Source organism: Bos grunniens, chromosome 3 (genome assembly GCF_055505025.1).
Source record: "Bos grunniens cultivar Pamir isolate PY7600 chromosome 3, Bosgru_T2T1.0, whole genome shotgun sequence".
Lineage (NCBI taxonomy): Eukaryota > Metazoa > Chordata > Mammalia > Artiodactyla > Bovidae > Bos > Bos grunniens.
The window spans coordinates 111,822,845-111,843,521 of NC_141167.1; the positions used below are offsets into that span (position 1 = coordinate 111,822,845).

General features: G+C 40.5%; 1 pseudogene across 1 annotated transcript; it reads right to left on the minus strand.

Moving 5' to 3' along the window:
• Positions 1-12,365: 12,365 nt before the first annotated feature.
• Positions 12,366-20,494, minus strand: LOC147376826 (C-reactive protein pseudogene; annotated as a pseudogene). The gene is made up of 3 exons (XR_015161231.1): positions 20,199-20,494; positions 13,891-13,951; positions 12,366-13,583 (listed from the first exon to the last, which is right to left on the minus strand). The product of XR_015161231.1 is annotated as a C-reactive protein pseudogene (transcript).
• Positions 20,495-20,677: the final 183 nt, after the last annotated feature.

A 20,677-nucleotide genomic window follows, 5' to 3' on the forward strand; every position in this document is an offset into this window, starting at 1 on the left:
TCCAAATGTTTGCTGGGAGAATGCTGTAATGAATATTTTTTTACATATTTCCTTGGGAGTTTTGATTTTATTGAGGTAGGATAGATTTCTGTAAGCAGAATTAACTCAAAGAATATGAGTATTTCAAAATTTTAACAGATAATGTCAAGTTAAATTCCAATAAACTTCTACAAATGTACACTCCATGCACAAATACGTGAAACTGCTTATATCTACATAACCTAGTTATAACTGGATACTAATGACTTTTTTGCCAATCTAATAGCGTTTAAAAATAATATACTTTTAATGTTTATAAAGTAACATTTTAAAAGTATCATCTCTAAATTTCCTTTCTTGGATTGCAAGTAAGATAGTGTCATTTCACATTTTTACTGGCCATTTGCAGTTTATGTGCTGTGATTGTCCTTTCACATGTACCTTTTGCCCAGTGAATTAATGTTCTCATCTATTTGTAAGCACTTTTAGTATATTAAAGATATTATCAAAAAAAAAAAGATATTGTCCCTTTATGTTCTCTCTCTCTCTCTCTCTCTCTCACACACACACACACACACACAGAGGAAAGAGACTATTCTCCCAGTTTGTTGTTTGATATTTGTTGTTGACTTTTGCTAAAGCAAGTTTTTTTATGTAACATGGGTTTATTTTATTGCTCAAAAAAGTCTCCATGACTTTGATATTTTGCAAATATTTTTACTGTTTGTCTTTTGTTGTTTATAATTAAAAGTTTAACCCACCAAATTTTTAATTGTCTGTATTATATAAAATCAAGATTTAACTTTATTTTAGTTCAGATGGATAGATAACAGTCCCAGCAACAATTACTATCTAAGCCATCCTTTCCTCAATTGAAATTAATTGCTTAACTCTGCATATACCTGGATCCATCTCCAAGTTTTTATTTGTGTTTCACTGGACTATTGTCCAGTTCCTATTCAAATGCCATATTGATTTAATCACACTTTTTATAGATAGTAAGCTCTGGCATCTATTAAAAAAGAAATTTCCATTTACTGGGTATTTTTTCCTTTTTGAAATATTTCTTGCCATTCATAGCATGTTTATTCTTCAAGATCAATTTCAGGTTTATTTTCTTTTATTAAAATAAGCTGGAACATTACTCAAGTTAAGTTAAATTTATATATTAATTTAGAAATGATTGACATTCTTGGAATGATTGCGATTTTATGATATAAAGTCTCACCATCCAGGAACACGACATGTCTTTTCCTTCAATTGATTCATGTCTTGTCCTTCAATAGTAACACTCCTCTTCCTTCATATAGATCTTGTGATTTCTATTGAGGTTCTTCCTAAAGAGATTGACAGTTCTACAGAATATGACAAACTAGCATGGACTCATGGCTCTTTCCCTTGAACCAAATCTTGGAGAAACCACCAAAGTGAGAGGGAGGTAACTGGATCCCAGTATAAAAATATAATGGGAGAAATGGTTGGGAAGATGACATGACTGAGCCCAAGCATGAAACTGAAGAAGGTCTGAGCCAAAGGAAGCCATGCCCCATGACTTGGGGAGTGATGGGAAGCAGTTGTCTAAAAGGGCCTTTTATTCTCTTGCCCACATTGCCTTGGGAGTGAAAGCAAGTAACTCAGATTGGAACTTGAACTCAACCAAAACCCATGGACTTCCAACTGAGATTGCACATGTGGTTTCAGGACTTAACTAAGCTCAGGTTCTTAATGTCTCATTGCAGAAAAAAATCAGTCAGAGCCAAAGTGATATTTAAGAAGTGGGTTTCTTTAGAGAGAAGCACACTCCACATGCAGAGCATGGGCCATCTCAGAAGGCAAGAGCATCCTTGAAATATGGCATGGTTAGTTTTTATGGGCTGGGTAATTTCATAGGCAATGAGAGGGAGGATGATTCCAACTATCTGGGGAGAGGGGCATAGATTTCCAGGAATTGGGCTACCACCCACTTTTCCACCTTTGATGACTGACCTCAGAACTTGTTGCTTGTGAGTGTGTCATTTAGCTCGCTGTTGTGTTACAATGAGCATATAGTGAGGCTCAAGGTCTAGTGGAAGTTGACTCGTCTGCCATCCTAGACCCATTTAGTCTAATCAGTTTATGTCACGCCCTTAGACTATGTCATTCTTTCAAAGGTTGTGCCCTGGCCCCTTCCCTCCTGTTTCAGGAGGATTGTTGCCCATTTCTTCACAATGACTTGCTAAAAAGCAGCATCACTAACCCAATACTAATTCCAATGCTAAGTGGCAGACTCACAGTAGGGTGACTCTAACTGAGTGAAGTGTTGGTAACAAGAAGTGCACAGAGTCTGGTCAGTCACTAAGCATTCCTTTCCACATCCTTCCCTCTATCTCACCCTGTGGAAGCATCAGTCACGATAGAGGAAGAGAGCCTCTGGACAGCATAAGTACTTACAGCAGAGATATTAAACAGATAGGGGATGCTGAAGGACAGGGTCCCCTTGTGGGTGGAATGAAGTAAACAGAAAATGGTTGAGATCACATTACAATACTAGAAGCTCTCTACTCTGTTCATACCCCATTTCCACTCTCAACCTCACCAATAGGAGAACAAGGCAGGGCAGAGGATCTTATCCCTTCATTAAAGTACATGTTACCTATCAAGGTAGTTGATAGCTCCCAAAGAATATGAGCTTGCACAGAAAAATGTTAGCAAAATAGGCCTGAGACTGTTATACTTAGAAAGGCCTGTTTGCAAGGCTGAACCTTCTCTTTCACCCTAAGAAGATGTAAAGGTATTAAAAAAAATACACACGTAGCAAACATAATACTTAATCATAAATTATTTAAAACATTCCCCTTGAGATTAGGAACAAGAAAATGGATGGTGACAATTATCATTTCTATTCAAGTGTAAGTGTACACTGTCGAATGAAACCAAAAATAATATATGAGTCTATACTGATATAAATAAAGGAATGAATTAATGAAGAGAACGGAGAGTTTTTCCTTTAAAGCAGAATGTCATTAATAAGCTAGAAGGAATGATGGAATTAGAAAATCACCATTTGATAAACTATCACAGTAATAATTAATTCAGCTAAGAAACACTGATAGCTGTAAAACTAATGAGTGAAAGCTTGATGAGGAAAGGTGTATGTACATACTCTTGATGCATTTCCTCAAAACATATCTATTAATTGCAAAGAGAAAAAGAGTAACTTTAGGGACTTCCCTGGTGGCCCAGTGGGTAAGACTCCATGCTCCCAATGCAGGGTGCCTGGGTTCAGTCCCTGGTCAGGGAACTAAATCCCATATGTGCAGTCAAATAAATAAAAAATTTTTAAAGAGTAATTTAAAATGGAGAAAGCCAAATAAAGCCAGTTTAATAAAATGATGAAGTAATGAGACAAATAAATATGTGTTCCTCAACCAAAATTGAAAAACGCACATGTAGCCAGTGTTCATTCAGTTCAGTTCAGTTCAGTCGCTCAGTCATGTCCAACTCTTTGCAACCCCATGAACCACAGCACATCAGGCCTCTGTGTCCATCACCAACTCCCAGAGGTTACCCAAACTCATGTCCATTGAGTCGGTGGTGCCATCCAACGATCTCATCCTCTGTCATCCCCTTCTCCTCCTGCCTTCAATATGATTGAACATCAGGGTCTTTTCAAGTGAGTCAGCTCTTTGCATCAGGTGGCCAAAATATTGGAGTTTCAGCTTTAACATCAGTCCTACCAATGAACACCCAGGACTGATTTCCTTTAGGATGGACTGGTTGGATCTCCTTGCAGTCCAAGGGACTCTCAAGAGTCTTCTCCAACACCACAGTTCAAAAGCATCAATTCTTCTGCACTCAGCTTTCTTTATAGTCCAGCTCTCACATCCATACACAACTACTGGAAAAACCATAGCCTTGACTAGATGGACCTTTGTGGACAAAGTAATGTCTCTGCTTTTGAATATGCTATCTAGGTTGGTCATAACTTTCCTTCCAAGGAGTAAGCGTCTTTTAATTTCATGGCTGCACTCACCATCTGCAGTGATTTTGGAGCCCAGAAAAATAAAGTCAGGCACTGTTTCCACTGTTTCCCCATCTACTTGCCATGAAGTGATGGGACCAGATGCCATGATCTTCGTTTTCTGAATGTTGAGCTTTAAGCCAACTCTTTCACTCTCCTTTTTCATTTTCATCAAGAGACTCTTTAGTTCTTCTTCACTTTCTGCCATAAGGGTGGTGTCATCTGCATATCTGAGGTTATTGATATTTCTCCCAGCAATCTTGATTTCAGCTTGTGCTTCTTCCAGCCCAGCATTTCTCATGATGTACTCTGCCTATAAGTTAAATAAGCAGGGTGACAATATACAGCCTTGACATACTCCTTTTCCTATTTGGAACCAGTCTGTTGTTTCATGTCCAGTTCTAACTGTTGCTTCCTGACCTGCATACAGGTTTCTCAAGAGTCAGGTCAGGTGTAGCTAGGACATGGAAGCGACCTAGACATCCATCATCAGATGAATGGATAAGGACATATATACATACATACAATAGACTATTACTCAGCCATAAAAAAGAATGTATTTGAGTCAGTTCTAATGAGGTGGATGAACCTAGAGCCTATTATATAGAGTGAAGTAATTCAGAAAGAGAAAGACAAATATAGTATATTAATGCCTGTCTATGGAATCTAAAAAGATGGTACTGATGAACCTATTTACAGGGGAACAACAGTGAAGCAGACATGGAGAACAGACTTATGGACCCGGGAAGTGGGGTGAGGGGAGAAGGAGAGGGTGAGATGAATGGAGAAAGTAACACGGAAGCATACACACTGCAATGTGTGAAACAGATAACCAATGGAAATTTGCTGTATGACTCGGGAAACTCAAACTGGGGCTCAGTAACAACCTAGATGGATAAGAAGGGGTGGGAGGTGGGAGGGAGTTTAAAGAGGGAGAGGACACATGTATACCTATGGCTGACTCATGTTGATGTACAGCAGAGGTCAATACAACATTGTGAAACAATTTTCCTTCAATTATAAATAAGTTTGGAGGAAAAATATGTTCCTTTTGTTGGAATGCAGTGAGAAGTATAACAGCCTCGGTTCTGAGATATTTCTGCCAAAAATTTATAACCTGAATCTAATCATTAGAAAAGATCACGTAAATACAAACTGAGGAATGTTCTGGCCTATAACCTTTGAGTGTTAAGATTATGAAAAAAATAGGAAACGCTCCAAATATTGAAAGAGTCAAAACAACATTCAACAGTGTTCCTGGATTGTACCCAACTATCTATTGTTAACAGCAGAAAAAGACTGTCATTATCCAATTATACAAAAGGTTAAGTTGCAACTTAGTGCAGATGCCCACTGACAGTGCACCCTGAGGGGAATTTAGGATGGAAAAAAACTAGATGAAGAACTCTGTGCTTTGGATAAACAGGCCCTTATATATTTAGATGAACATCTCAGAAAACATTTCAATGACTACAGATGCTTGCCTCTTTCCAAAAATAGAAAAGTCCTAAAAATATGAACTTGAGGTATCTATACTTTGTGATTAGCAGTAATCTTTTACCAAGATGTATCCTTGACTACCTGTATTTCCTAGCTAAAACAAAAAAAAAGCATATAGGCTGGCTCCTCTACCTCTTCAGTGCAGTTTCTCAGAGCTACTGAGAGGCTGCCTCCCAGGCTGTAGTCCCCAGTAAGGCCCCTGAATAAAACTTAACTCATAACTTTTATGTTGTGTATTTTTCCTTCAGTAAAAACTATACAGGACATGACTGGGAGAATTGGTGAAACTTGAATGGGATCTATAAATTAGATAATAGTAACGCATTAGTATTTCCTAATTTTCATGGTTGTATTGTGGTTATGCGAGAGGTCTTTGTTTGCCTGAATTACACTTTAAGGGCTCTCTGGTAGCTCAGATCATAAAGAATCTTCCTGCAGTGCAGGCGACCTGGATTTAACCCCTGGGTCTGAAAGATCCCTTGGAGAAGGGAATGGCTAACCCCTCTGGTATTCTTGCCTGGAAAATCCCATGGACAGAGGAGCCTGGCTACATAGGGTCTCAAAGCGTCAGACACAACTAAGTGACTAATATTTTCACTTTTCACTTTCACATTCTAAAGAAAGTGTCCCCAGGTCCCAGGCCACAGACCAGGTCAGTGGCCTATTAGCAACCAGGTCACACAGCAAGAGGTGAGAAGCGGGTAAGTGATCAAAATTTGTATTTACAGCCACTCCCCATCACTAGCATTGCCACCTAATCTCCCACCTCTTTGGAGCAGTTTCTCAGAGCTTTCTGAGATGCTGTCTCTCAGGCTGCAGTCCTGATTTTGCCCCAAATAAAATGTAACATGCAAGTCTCACGTTGTATATTTTTTTTAAGTCAGTTGAAATTTTTGGAGATTTGAGATGGTCTGCAATTGACAGATTTCTCCTAAAGTTATCTGATCACTCTACTTTCTATTCCATTCATTCTTGGTAATTTTTAAATTTCCATCTTCTTTCTGCTTTATTCTCAGAAGCGTACTGCTGAATCAAATGCAGACTCCATGGCCATTCCCTCCCTTCTCTAAGAAGAAAGTTATTACACATTTATAACAGACCATTCTGTGAGCAAAAATAGTTTTACAATCTCTCACTCTTTTAAGTATTTCTTCATTCTCAGAAGCATCCAAATCATTTCTTCACTGCTGCTGCCTCCTCCAGAGTTAGTTAATTCATCAAATATTTATTGAGAAAATACTATGACCCATACCATTCTAGAACCTGGGAATTCCTTCTTTGGAAAGAATGATGCTAAAGCTGAAACTCCAGTGATTTGGCCACCTCATGCGAATGGTTGACTCATTGGAAAAGACTCTGATGCTGAGAGGGATTGGAGGCAAGAGGAGAAGGGGACGACAGAGGATGAGATGGCTGGATGGCATCACTGACTCGATGGACCTGAGTCTGAATGAACTCCAGGAGTTGGTGATGGACAGGGAGGCCTGGCATGCTGCAATTCATGGGGTCACAAGGAGTCAGACATGACTGAGTGACTGAACTGAACTGAAGAGAAAACATACTCTAATCACCCCTGCCTCCGAACAGGTCATAAATTCTTTCTGTATCTATCAGAGTGTAACCGCAGGCTTATTGATTATTAACTGTTTAAACACCTAACACTTGATAACACTTTAATAATAGGGTTATTTGTGATTGTATTTACCCTTCCTTTGTTTTATGTAAGTCTCAAGGAAATTGGGGTGGTGGGTTTGGATACATACACATGGGGTATAAAAGATTTTCACAAATGCTGGTCGGGGTCCTTGGCTAAGAGGAGACTCTGCCTTGGGCCCGCCGGCGTAATAAACCGCACTCCACTATCTGCATTGTCCTTCTGAGTGAGTTTGTTTCCCAGAACGCCTGGCTATAACAGCACCTGGGCAGAGTGCAGCAGGGTAAGGGAACCCGGGAGGACTGCTCTGCCACGTAGCTCACAGTCCTGGGTTTATGGTGACGGGATTAGTTTCCAGGTTGTCTCTGGCCAATCATTCTGACTCAGGGTCCTTCCTGGTGGTATGCACATGGCTCAACCAACCAGAAGGAATCCAAAGGACAAATGGACTGGGGGTCTCCTGTCTCCTTTTGATCTTTCCCGGATTCTTCTGATTGATGGTGGCTTGTTAGTTCCATGTTCCTTACCAGGACCTCCTGTTGTAAAATAACTATGCACATGGCTACTGTGGTGCCTGACCAGGGTGGATGGTTTCAGTCAGAGATTTCCTCTAAGACGTTTGTGGAAGAAATGGAAAGGGAACATGGCAGGAGGGCTGGGAACCTGGAGCAAGTAAGAGGTGTGTGAGGCTGTGACTGAAGGAAAGAGAAGTCTGAAATCACAGAGCTTTGAGCACCAGGAAAAGTGTTGTAAATTATTCTAAGTGCATTGGGAAGCCTTTGCAGGTTTTTCCTCTGGAGAGGACTTGGTCTTATTTACATTTGAAAAGATCATTCTCTCATCACCAGCCTGTGTGGCAATGCTTCCTCTTTGAGCCTGACCTCCCAGCAAGAGGTCGGAGGACTCTGAATTTGTGAGGTGTAGTTAGTGCTTGCAAAGCCTTGCTCTCACAGGAGGTCAGCTGTGACCCCCTTGTCCTCCAGTCCAGCTCCGCCCAGCCACCACCTTCTGAAGATTTAGAGTTTCCAGGCCTGAATTGACTTGGGCTATTCAATGATACAAAAACCTTTCTTTCCACCTTCTTTTCCTCAGAAGTTTGATCTGATGCTGCTTCCTCTAACATCCCACTTCCTTTCTCTCTGTTCTTTTGAAGCAAGCTGACTGCTGAGCTGTGAAAGGTGAAGCCAACTGCTCACACTAACCCTGTTTCTTTTACTCCCTGTAGAACCAACACAGCAGATCACAGTACCTCCCTTTCCTTTCCTACTTACTTTTGTTTTGCCTATAAAATAAAGTCTGTCCTTTAAGTTGATTTCATTCTCCCTGAGTTTCTGATCTAAAAAATCCAACATTTCTGACCACACGTGAAATTCTGAAGCCCCCTCACCCTTCACTGTCACCCACATTCTGTTGCAGGAAGGGGGACTCTTTCCGGGGCCCAAGAGTGGGCGCTTGTCTAACACTCAGAAATGAATTGTCCAAGAAGACACTCATGCTCACAATGCAAGAGATTTTATTGGGAAGGGGCACCTGGGCAGAGTGCAGGAGGGTAAGGGAACCTAAGAGGACTACTCTGCCACATGGCTTGCAGTCTCGGGTTTATGGTGATGGAATTCGTTTCTGGGTTTTCTCTGGACGGTCATTCTGACTCAGGGTTCTTCCTAGTGGCTCATGCATCACTCTGCCAGGACAGATTACAGCAAGAAGGATGCTGGGAGGCAGAAGGGCACGTGGAGTCTCCTTTTGACCTTTCCTGAACTCTCCCAGTTAGTGATGGCTTGTTAGTTCTGTGTTCCTTACTGGGACCTCCTGTGGTAAAATAACTCACACAAATGGTTACTATGGTGACTGGCCAGGGTGGGCAGTTTCAGTGTGTTTTCCCAAACAATTCCACTGCAGAGCAAACCTATTCCCTATAGCCACAAGCATCTGAAGCAAAGATCTTTCAAAGGTTCCCCTTTTTCCTTACGTTTGTGATAATTTCCATTTTTTTTCCTCCACCACAAGCTGACAAACTGTTCACAGAGTCAGAGTCTTCTTTCTTCTGTATTTATTCAATGATGAATCCCTTTAACCTACTGGATCTCTAATCCAGACCCTGGGCTTTGAAATCCAATTAGAAACTGAGCAGGACCCTATGAAGCTCCTGGCCTTTAAAACAGTTGCTAATCAGGGAAGGGGAAGGCAGAGACAGCAAGGAGCAGCCAAGAAACAGTCGTGCTGTCTTGGGTCAGGGTCCTAGTTCTGCCTTGAAGGATACATATAACAGTATTTTTGAGCTCTCTGTTGGCTTCCCTGATTGCTCAGTTGGTAAAGAATCCACCTGCAATGCAGGAGACTCCAGTTTTGTTGCAGGAGGGGGGACCCCTACCTGGGCCCGAAACTGGGCTCTTGTCTAACAATCGGAAATGAATTGTCTGAGGAGACACATGTGCTGACAAAGAGATTTTATTGGGAAAGGACACCCGGGTGGAGAGCAGTAGGGTAAGGGAACCCAGGAGAACTGCTCTGCCACGTGGCTCGCAGTCTCCGGTTTTATGGTGATGGGATTAGTTTCCGGGTGGTCTTTGGCCAATCATTCTAATTCAGAGTCTTCCCTGGTGGGGCACACATCACTCAGCCAAGATGGATGCTAGCGAGAGGGATTCTGGGAAGTGGACGGACAACCGGTGTCTCCTTTCGACCTTTCCCAAACTCTTCCTTGATGGTGGCTTATTAGTTCCGTATTCCTTATCAGGATCCCCTGTCATAAAATAACTCATGCAAATGGTTACTATAGTACCTGGCCAGGGTGGGCGGTTTCAGTCAGTGTGCTTCCCCTAACAGTTTGATTCCTGGGTCAGGAAGATCTGCTGGAGAAGGGATAGGCTACCCACTCCAGTATTCTTGGGCTTCCCTTGTGGCTCAGCTGGTAAAGAATCCACCTGCAATGCAGGAGCCCTGGGTTGGATCTCTGGGTTGGGAAGATCCTCTGGAGAAGGGAAAGGCTACCCACTCCAGTATTCTGGCCTGGAGAATTCCATAGACAGTACAGTCCATGGGGTCGCAAAAAGTTGGACATGACCGAGTGACTTTCACTTTACTTCACTTGAGCTCTCTATAAAACTAAAACCACCAACAAATGGAATATGTTAGCATTATTCATTCTAGAAAACGTCAGAGTTTGCTAACTTCGAGAAGTTCATCCTGAGACCACCTGAAGCCAGATTTTAAAAGTGCAAGTCCTATATACCCTAATCCTTATCAGCAACTCTGCACTTGAACTATTGCTATAAAACTCCTCACCAAGTCTGCATGAGTTAGGACACACAGTTTTAAGGAGCACAAGCCCACCATGTCCCTCTTTGCCTGGAAAAGCAATAAAGCTATTCTTTTCTACTTCACCCAAAACTCTGGGTGTTAATTAACTCTGAGAGTTAATTCAGCGTTGGACTACAGAGGCCAGATTCGACTGTTCGCAGACCCTCTCTGCTGTCTTGTAAGAGGTTGTCCATTATTCTGCTCAAGCCTGAAGTCTGCTCAGCCCCACTTCCTACTGTTTGTATATTGTTCATTCACTGTCATGTCCGACTGTCTGAGACCCCGTGGATTGCAGCACTCCAGGTTTCCCTGTCCTTCACTATCTTCCTGAGTTTGCTCAAACTCATGCCATTGAGTCAGTGATACCATCCAGCCACCTCATCCTCTGTAACCCCCTTCTCCTCCTGCCCTCAATCTTTCCTTTTTCAGGGTCTTTTCCAATGAGTCGGCTCTTTGCATCAGGTGGCCAAAGTACTGGAGCTTCAGCTTCAGCATCAATCCTTCCAATGAATATTCAGGGTTGATTTCCTTTAGGACTGACTGGTTTGATCTCCTATAGATCTGATTATAGGTGTGGAACCACAAAATATAGAGCTATCAAAAGAGAAGCTTCTGTCTGTCTCCATGCTCCTGTTAGAGCTCTGAAAGAACAATCTCATCTCTTTCCCTGTGTGCTCTAAAGGAATTGAGCAATAAACATAGGACTCAGGAGGGATCACAACATCAGCCCTGTGGCTGGTGTTAGGGAAGGGAAACAGTTCCCTCGACCCTTTTAAGTTCTTCCGGCTGGTCTAAAAATTAAATTGGCATGAGACAAATTAACAGGAGAAAACCAAATTTAATTGTGTATGAATAAAGGTCCCATAAGAAAAATGAGGCACAAGGATTAGTTAGGGAATTGTGGCTTATAAGCCACTGAAAGAAGGAGAATGGGGTAGGAATTTGAGCCTTCAAAGGGGAAAAAGATATTTCACATAGAGATAGAAAAACAAATGTTTCCTATGCCATACAGAGACAGTGGGACACAATGAGGGGTTTGGTCTCCAAGCCCTGCCAAGTTCCCCCTACTGAAACAGAAGGGAAGCGGGCAGCACACAATTAAAAGAATAACATAACTTGAGGATGTGACATAAACTAATTAGAACCAAATAGGTCCAAGATAGTGGATGAGTCAACTTCCAGTAGACCTGAGCCTCAGCATACACTACTTGTAACACGTCAACAAGCTAAGGGACACACTCACCAGCATCACCATCAAAGATCAAAAAGTAGGCAGGGGCTCAATTCCTAGAAACCTCTGCCCCTTACCTGAAATAGTTGACATAATCCTCTCACTCATAAGCCTATGAGATAACCAAGCCCATGAAAACTAATCACACCATATTTCAGGCCCTTTTGCCTTCTGAGATGGCCCACACTCTGTGGAGTTTGTTTCTCTCTAAATAAATCCATTCCTTACCTATCACTTTGTTTCTCACTGAATTCTTTCTGTTCTGAGGCACAAAAGAACCTCAGCCTCAGTAAGTCCAGACACCAGGTGAGTGACTCTAATGAAAAGACCATGGGTTCAAGTGCCAATCTAAGATGATGATTTTGGCCATTTTGGCAAGTTACTAAATTTTTCAGGTTTTTCCTAAGTATAAATTAAATTTTTGTTTTATTTTCTCCTGTTAATTTGTCTAATGTCAATTTAATTCTTAGGCCAACAAAACAGCCTAGAGGCATGGAGGAAAAATTCTTCCTCCTTAACACAAATATGAAGGATAGGTTTGAAGAAATAAAAGCTCAAAATGTAAGGATGAGGGACACACATAAAAGTAATCTGGGTGATAATAAACAAGAAGAAAAAATAATGGAAATTTCACATAATAAAAACTGGTGATCCTGAAGAAAAAATAGAACAAATTAAACAGAAACAACAACAAAAACGCCTTTTTCAGTTTTTGAATATTCAAATTGAAAGGATTAAAGAATTAAAGATAAATCTAATATTTAATGACCACATCCTGCTGGTGGAAGCAGAATGCTGGAAAAATTCTATTCCTGTATTCTTTAGATAATTTAATAAAACACAGTAGATGGGGTTGGTGTGCCTGTGAAAAGGAAATGAAAATATTGGCAGGACTACAGTTAAAAACACTCAGTCTTTTAGGAGAAAAGTCAGCCCACTTGCTCTTAAACTATGATTAAAATTCAGTGGCTCTCTACCTCCCCTGAAAGCTGGAATTACTTGAAGAGCTTTAATAAACACTGATGTTTGGGTCCCACACCCGCCTCCCAATTCAGGTTTAATTAGCTTAGGGCATGGCTTGGTAATCCTAATGTGGAACCATGTTTAAGACCCTCTTCTCAGCACTATCCCATGTGCTGATAGAAAAAGAGTGGTGAAAGGAGAAGGAAATACACTCCCCCGGGGCACAAGGGGTCAGTGAAACATCAGAGCCAGAAACACGGGAAATGTAAGGTGTAATCCCCAGAAGGCATCTTCAGGATTAGCGAAAGGGCCTCAGGGCCATAGGTGGCATTTGGCCATAGGTGGCATTTGTCACCATGTTTTTTGTGGTTTTTTGTGGTTTTTTTTTTTTTCACTTGCGCACCTGCCAGTTAAGGATGTTAGGACTGAAGGTCCCACCAGCACAGACACTGCTAATCTCTTCTGGCAACAGCACAAAGTCTTACATGTTCATACCTCCAATGTCTCCCACCAAACACTGGTTTTTATCAAAGCCCCCAGTGAACACAGACTGCTCCTTTCCCGGGATGATGCTGGCCTTTGCCCCCAGAGAGGTTCCCTCTTCCAGACTCCTCCTCACCATGGGCTTCCCATCCACCCGGAGCCTTGTGATCTCAGAGGCAAACTCCCAGATCATACAGAAGTGCTTTGGTGCAGGAGAACCCTCAGGAGACTTGAAAAAGATGTCAGCTCCACCCATAATACACTGTACCTGCCAGTCCCTCATTATGTTGCAGAGGAGAATCTCATTATGCTGTTTCCTTGTGGTGTAAGAGAAGAGGCTATAGTTGAAGGTTAGGTCAGTAAAGATGTGCAGGCACACGTGATGGCCTGGAGTGGTTTAGTTAAGTGTGCCATCAGTGTCACATAGGAATTATCCGACTCTTTGGGGAACACAAAGTCCTTTGTGTGCATATCTGTAGGGTGAAAAAACGAGAAGGGAAACGTCAACAGTGGAGCTTTGTTAAAAATCAAAATTCAGTTGAGTAAATCTAAAGATATAATTGTCATTATTCAGTGATTCATGAACTGGGCAACATCCCATCTAGCTGATAGAAAGGAATTTCAAAGAGCTGTAAAAAATCAAAAACTGTTATAGACAGAAAAGAATAGGAAGAGAACTTTTTAGCAAAGAGTGGGTTATTTCAGTGGGCTATTTAGCAAAGACCTATGACAAGGTCAACTTCTTATGGGAGAAAAATGGCGTCTTATTGGGTAGATTACCTTATTAGAGAGGCCAGGTAATTCCAGACTGACAAGGTAAATGTCACATTCCTGGGAGAGGCTGAAATTACAATTAGAATAGTTATTGCATTTTGACTTGCTAACATGGGGCTTAACACAAGTGACTCCATTTTCAAACAGTTGCCTCTCTCTCTCTCTCTCTCTCTTTTTTTTTTTTTAACAGTTCCTCCCTTTTGATCAGCCTGAGATGTCTCCAGCTGGTATGCAGGACCAGAAGTCAAACGGAGCCTTCTGTGACTACGAGATGTGTACCTAAGGTTCAAGTCCCTGGATTTTACCTGCCATTTGGGTAGGGAGAAGGATCATGAGTCCCTTCCAAAGAGATTCAAGGGCAATCTTTTTTCTCAGTGATTCCAAATCAGAATGGGAGAAAATGGAAACATGTCTTTGGAGATTTATAGCCAAATTCATTAGGAAAATAGAAGAATTCAGGACCCAGTCCAACTTGTAGATATATAACAAAATCTCAAAGATAATCAACAGGATTACAACTTAATATCTACAAATGTGCACACATAACTTTTTTCTCTATAATCGTTCCCATTTTTATTTTATAATCATTTTATAATCACCCCCATTTTTAAAAATCAAAGATAACCACAGTACAACTAATTTATTTGCACTAAATTTGGCCTTTGTTGTTGCTGTTGTTGTTGTTCAGTCACTAAGTCATGTCCAACTTTCTGAGACCCCATGGATTGCAGCACACCAGGCTTCCCTATCCATCACTATCTCCTGGAGTTTGCTCAAACACATGTCCACTGAGTCAGTGATGCCATCCAACCATCACATCCTCTCTCCCCTGATTCTCCTCCTGTCCTCAGTCTTTCCTGATTATTTACATAAAGGCAGCAAGGATAGTGATTGACCATGCAAGCTCTTTTGAAGACTGCTCTGTTGAAACCTTGTAAGTAAAATACCAGGCCATTTTCCCAAGGGACTTTATTGACTCCAGAGAGTAAACCTTAATTCCTTAAAACTCATGGTCATCTGAATAGCAAAAGCAATCTTGAGAGAGAACAACAGAGCTGGAGGAATCAACCTTCCTGCCTTCAGAGTATACTACAAAGCTACAGCCATCAAGACAGCATGGTAGTGGCACAAAAATAGAAGTATAGATCAATGGAACAAGATAGAAAGTCCAGAGATAAATTCATGCCCCTATGGGCACCCTATCTTTGACAAAGGAGGCAAAAATATACAATGGAGAAAAGACAGTCTCTTCAATAAGTGGTGCTGGGAAAACTGGTCAGCTATGTATAAAATAATGAAATTAGAACACTACCTACCTCTATACATAAAAAATAATCTCAAAATGGATTAAAGACTTAAATGTAATGCCAGAAACTATAAAACTATTAGAGGAAAACAGACAGAACACTCTTTGACATGAATCACAGCAAGATCTTCTATTACCCACCTCCTAGAGTAATAGGACAGGGGAGCCTGGTGGGCTGCCGTCTATGGGGTCGCACAGAGTTGGACATAACTGAAGTGACTTAGCAGCAGTAGCAGCAGAGTAATGGAAATAAAAACAAAAATAAACAAATGGGACCTAACTTAACCCCAAAACTTGCACGATGAAGGAAACTATAAGAAAAGTGAAAAGACAATTTTTAGAGTGGGAAAAAATAATAGCAAAGGAAACAACTGACAAAGCACTAACCTTCAAAATATACTAGCAGCTCATGGAGCTCAATACCAGAAAAACAAACAACCCTGTCAAAAAGTGGGAAGATGACCTAAACAGACATTTTACCAAAGAAGACATACAAATGGCTAGGATACACATGAAAAGATATTCAACATCACTCATTATTAGTGATATGCAAATCAAAACTACAATGAGGTATCATCTCACACTTGTCAGAATGTCCATCATCAAAAAGTCTACAAACAATAAACGCTGGAGAGGATGTGGAGTAAAAGGAACCCTGTTGTTCCGTTAGTGGGAATGTAAATTGATACACCACTATACAGAACACTATGGAGATTCCTTTAAAAACTAGGAATAAAACTACTATATGACCCCAAACTCCCACTACTGGGAGATAGCCTGCAGACACCACAGTTGAAAAAGACACATGTACCCCAATGTTCATTGCAATACTGTTTACAATAGCTAAGACATGGAAGCAACCTATATGTCCATCAACAGATGAATGGATAAAGAAGTTACAGTGCATTTACACAATGGATTATTCAGTTCAGTTCAGTTCAGTCGCTCAGTCGTGTCTGACTCTTTGCGACCCCATGAATTGCAGCACGCCAGGCTTCCCTGTCCATCACCAACTCCCGGAGTTCACCCAACACACATCCATCAGGTCGGTGATGCCATCCAGCCATCTTATCCTCTGTCGTCCCCTTTTCCTCCTGCCCCCAATCCCTCCCAGCATCAGACTCTTTTCCAGTGAGTCAACTCTTTGCATAAGGTGGCCAAAGTACTGGAGTTTCAGCTTTAGCATCATTCCTTCCAAAGAACACCCAGGACCGATCTCCTTTAGAATGGACTGGTTGGATCTCCTTGCAGTCTATGGGACTCTCAAGAGTCTTCTCCAACACCACAATTCAAAAGCATCAATTCTTTGGCACTCAGCTTTCTTCACAGTCCAACTCTCACATCCATACATGACTACTGGAAAAACCATAGCCTTGACTAGACAGACTTTGTTGGTAAAGTAGTGCCTCTGCTTTTGAATATGCTATCTAGATTGGTCATAACTTTCCTTCCAAGGAGTAAGCGTCTTTTAATTTCATGGCTGCAATCACCATGTGCAGTGATTTTGGAACCCCAAAAAATGAAGTCTGACACTGTTTCCACTGTTTCCCCATCTATTTGCCATGAAGTGATGGGACCAGATGCCATGATCTTTGTTTTCTGAATGTTGAGCTTTAAGCCAACTGTTTCACTCTCCTCTTTCACTTTCATTAAGAGGCTTTTTAGTTCCTCTTCACTTTCTGCCATGAGGGTGGTGTCATCTGCATATCTGAGGTGATTGATATTTCTCCTGGCAATCTTGATTCCAGCTTGTGCTTCTTCCAGTAATAATGGATTATTACTCAGCTATAAAAAGGATGCATTTGAGTCAGTTCTAATGAGGGAGATGAGTCTAGAGCCTATTATACAGAGTGAAGTAAGTCAGAAAGAGAAAGACAAATATATTAACACATGTATATGGACTCTAGAAAGATAATACTGATGATCCTACTTGCAGGGCAGCAAAGGAAAACAAAGACATAAAGAACAGAATTTTGGACACAGTGGGGAAGCAGAGGGTGGGGTGATTTGAGAGAGTAGCATTGAAACATATACATTACTATATGTAAAATAGATATCCAGTGGGAATTTGCTATATGACGCAGGGAACCCAAAGCTGGTGCTTTGTGACAACCTAGAGGAGTGGAATGGGGAGGGAGTTGGGAGGGAGGTTTAAGAAGGAGGGGACGTATGTGTAGTTACAACTGATTCATGTTGATGTATGGCAGAAACTATTGCATCATTGTGAATTAATTATCTGCTAATTAAAAATAAAAATTTAAAAGAAACAGTCATATCTGAGTCTATACACATCTCCCTCAAATATGACATTTCAGCTAACACCTTGGTAATATAACCTGTATTTGTAGTTGTGTTACAAATCTGTTACAAGGAGAACAGATTCTTACTAAATTTATGTAAATGACTAACCCTAATGCCATGAAAAGAATATTCAAGAGTTTTGGAGAGGGATCGGGTAGAGAGAAAAAGTAAATGTTTCATCTTTGTTTACAAAGGTATACTTTGCCAAATTGCTTTAAGTCATAGACAGCTTAAGAAAAAAGATTTTCTGAAATTTGGAGACAAAAATATTAAAGAATCAGCAATATTTCAAACAAAAAAATTATAATCTTCCTCCTTAATCCATTCAGTCCTATGTAATTAATATTTGTTTGCTCAAATCCAGCTTTTCCATTAGTTCTGTAAATTTTTACTCAATTCAGTTTTATGATCTTAAAGCTAACAGAAACCTGTACTTGTCAAAGTCCTTTCCACTAATCTTCTTGAAGATGAAGCACATTTGAAGAAATACTTTTACAAAAGCATCTGAGTAAAACAATAACTGTCTGTAAGTGACAAAAAACTTTAAAATGCCCATCATTAAAAATCTGTTGAAAGCTCATTTTAATGGCATTGACAAGGAAATTTGCATATTTCTGTGATATAAAATGTTTTAAGATAACTGGCATTATGACTGATAATCATACCAGGATATGTCCGATTTCTAGGAATTTATCACAATTTTACAAAATTTATAACTTATACAAATACAACATAAAGAAGGCTTAGTACTACTTCTTATTTGACAATGCTTCCAATATGATTTAATACATCAAATAAACCAAATTGTTTAACATTTCCTTTTATACAAAGAGAGAACAAGTGTTTTAAAATTTTGCAGGGAACCTGTAATATCCCAAAGTTAGTTTGAGGTCAAAATGACTTCATTTAGAATTTGACCTGGGGAAAGTTTGTCAAAGAAATCAAAAGATTTTAAAGTCCTTGGTCAAGCAGGATCATAGATCACTGTGAAAAAATATTGTTATCCATTTAACAATAATAGCAGTTAAAGACTTCAAAGGCAAATGCAGGAAGTTAAGTAATGCTAAAGAAAAATGTAGCTCTTTTACTAAAGAAGACTCAGCTTTCTTAACTAATCAAAAGACCCGATAAAGATAGCACAGGAAATTATTCTGATAAGACACAAAATCTTTCTTTTCTAGGCAAATTACTTAAAAGGTCAGAAAAGAAAACTTTTACAATCTCTTATCAAGAGCGGAACAACAGTTCAATAAAACCTTATTGTTTTCACAGAGGGGGAAAGCACATTCTAACTTTATAACTGCTTCCTTTTTATATTAAAATTTATTCACTAGAATTCATTTCCACCTTAGCCAGTCTCAACCATGCATAAAAACCCTTACCAGATTCCTTTTCCACAAACCTTATACAACTTTCTTCTTTATTTATTTTTATTTTTCTTAAGACTTATTTGCTTATTTATTTGGCTGCACCAGGGCTTAGTTGTAGTATTCAGACCTTCAATCTTCACTGTGGCTGTGGGATCTAGTTCCCCGACCAGCGATTAAACCTGGGCCACCTGTATTGGGAGGGCAGAGGCACTCTGACAGCTTTTAACTGCCTGAGCACAGCTTTCAACTGCCTGAGCCATGTTGACCAATTATATGGGGTTTTTTCTTTTTTGCTTTTATGATTCTCATTAGCAATAGCCTTTACTTACTAGACCCCGTACACCTTAAGTCAAACTCAGTACAATCTGAAACCCAGTCTAGTTTTTCAGTGGGACCTAGTCCTGCTCCAGCTGTTCACCTGATGTGGAATTTGTGGGGTGGATAAAGAACTGAACCAGCAGGTCCCCAACTATGAATTGCAGACTGAGGTTCCACACAATGGAGAACTTCATACTGAGCCATCAATCATTCCCAAATGGAATCTGAGGACAGAAACAAGGGCTGAGATTTCAAATCAAATAGGGAACTGACTAGCAAGCCAATTAGACCAGGAGCTTGATACAAAGGAGAGCAGAGCTCAGAACATAGAGCAACTAGCCCAGGGCCCCACTGAAGATGACCAAACCAAAAAAACTCCAAACAGACCACACCCATGTCTCTTGTTTCAAAAACTCTTGAAAGAAATCTTTGAAGTCTTGTCACTGCCTCCAAATCTGCTAAACTGAGTAAATGGAAAGATCTAATTGGCTTTAATTCAATGATTCATGAAGCAGGCAACCTCCCATCTAACAGAAAGGAATTTCAAAGAGCTTATCCAAATAAAAGCCTTTTATAGGCAGAAAGCGGTAAGAAGCAGAAGTTTCTAGCAAAGGGTGGATTATTTCAGGCAAGGTCACCTTTCTATGGGGGAAGGAAAGGGTTTTATTGGGTAGATTACCTTATTAATCCTGATCATGTAATTTCAGATTGACTGGTGAAAGGTCACATTTTGGGGAGAGGCTGAAGCTGCAGTTAAGTTAGGTATTAGGTCTTGGTTTGCTGACTTGGGGGTTAACACAACTGACTCCATCTTGGGCCTGTTGTCTCTTTTCTATCTTTGTTAGGCCACAAAGATGCATTCTTTTACTATGTACAGGAGATTGTACTTAAAAACTGCAGCCTGCCTTCTTTGCCACATCACAATCCCTCCCCAGTGCTGGCTATTTTCCCTAACGTGGCTTTGCACAGACAGCCCTGATACAAGAGCCCAGCTACCACCTGAAGCAGCACCTACCTACCTGAGAAAAACCACTAAAGAGGATAATGATGACCAGAAAACATGGTGACAACTTCTCCATGTTCCTTCCTGCAGTCACTGTGCCCAGAATCTGGGTTATCCTCCTGGGAAGAGCAGCATCAGTTGGGCTATCTGGGGCTTGGGTGTCTGAGATCCCTCTGACTCAGGTCTGCCCCCTTTGACTTTATATGTGCAATAGTCAGATTGTCTCAGCTGATGGGTAAATGATTTTCCAAAACTGCTCCTTAGAACCATAAATCAAAGCTCTAAGGGCAAATAAACCAATACAAATCACAAAACAGGAGACCAACATGGGTTATTTATTAGCAACTCCATGTAGCCTACTGGAGCTCCAATAGCTCTGCATTGCAGTGTTTTGTGAATTAAAACAGTCACATCTTATGAGTCCATTCTGGAGAAATGTTGCTAAAAATTTGGGGATGGAGGAGATATTTTACTCACAAAGGCAACCATAACACC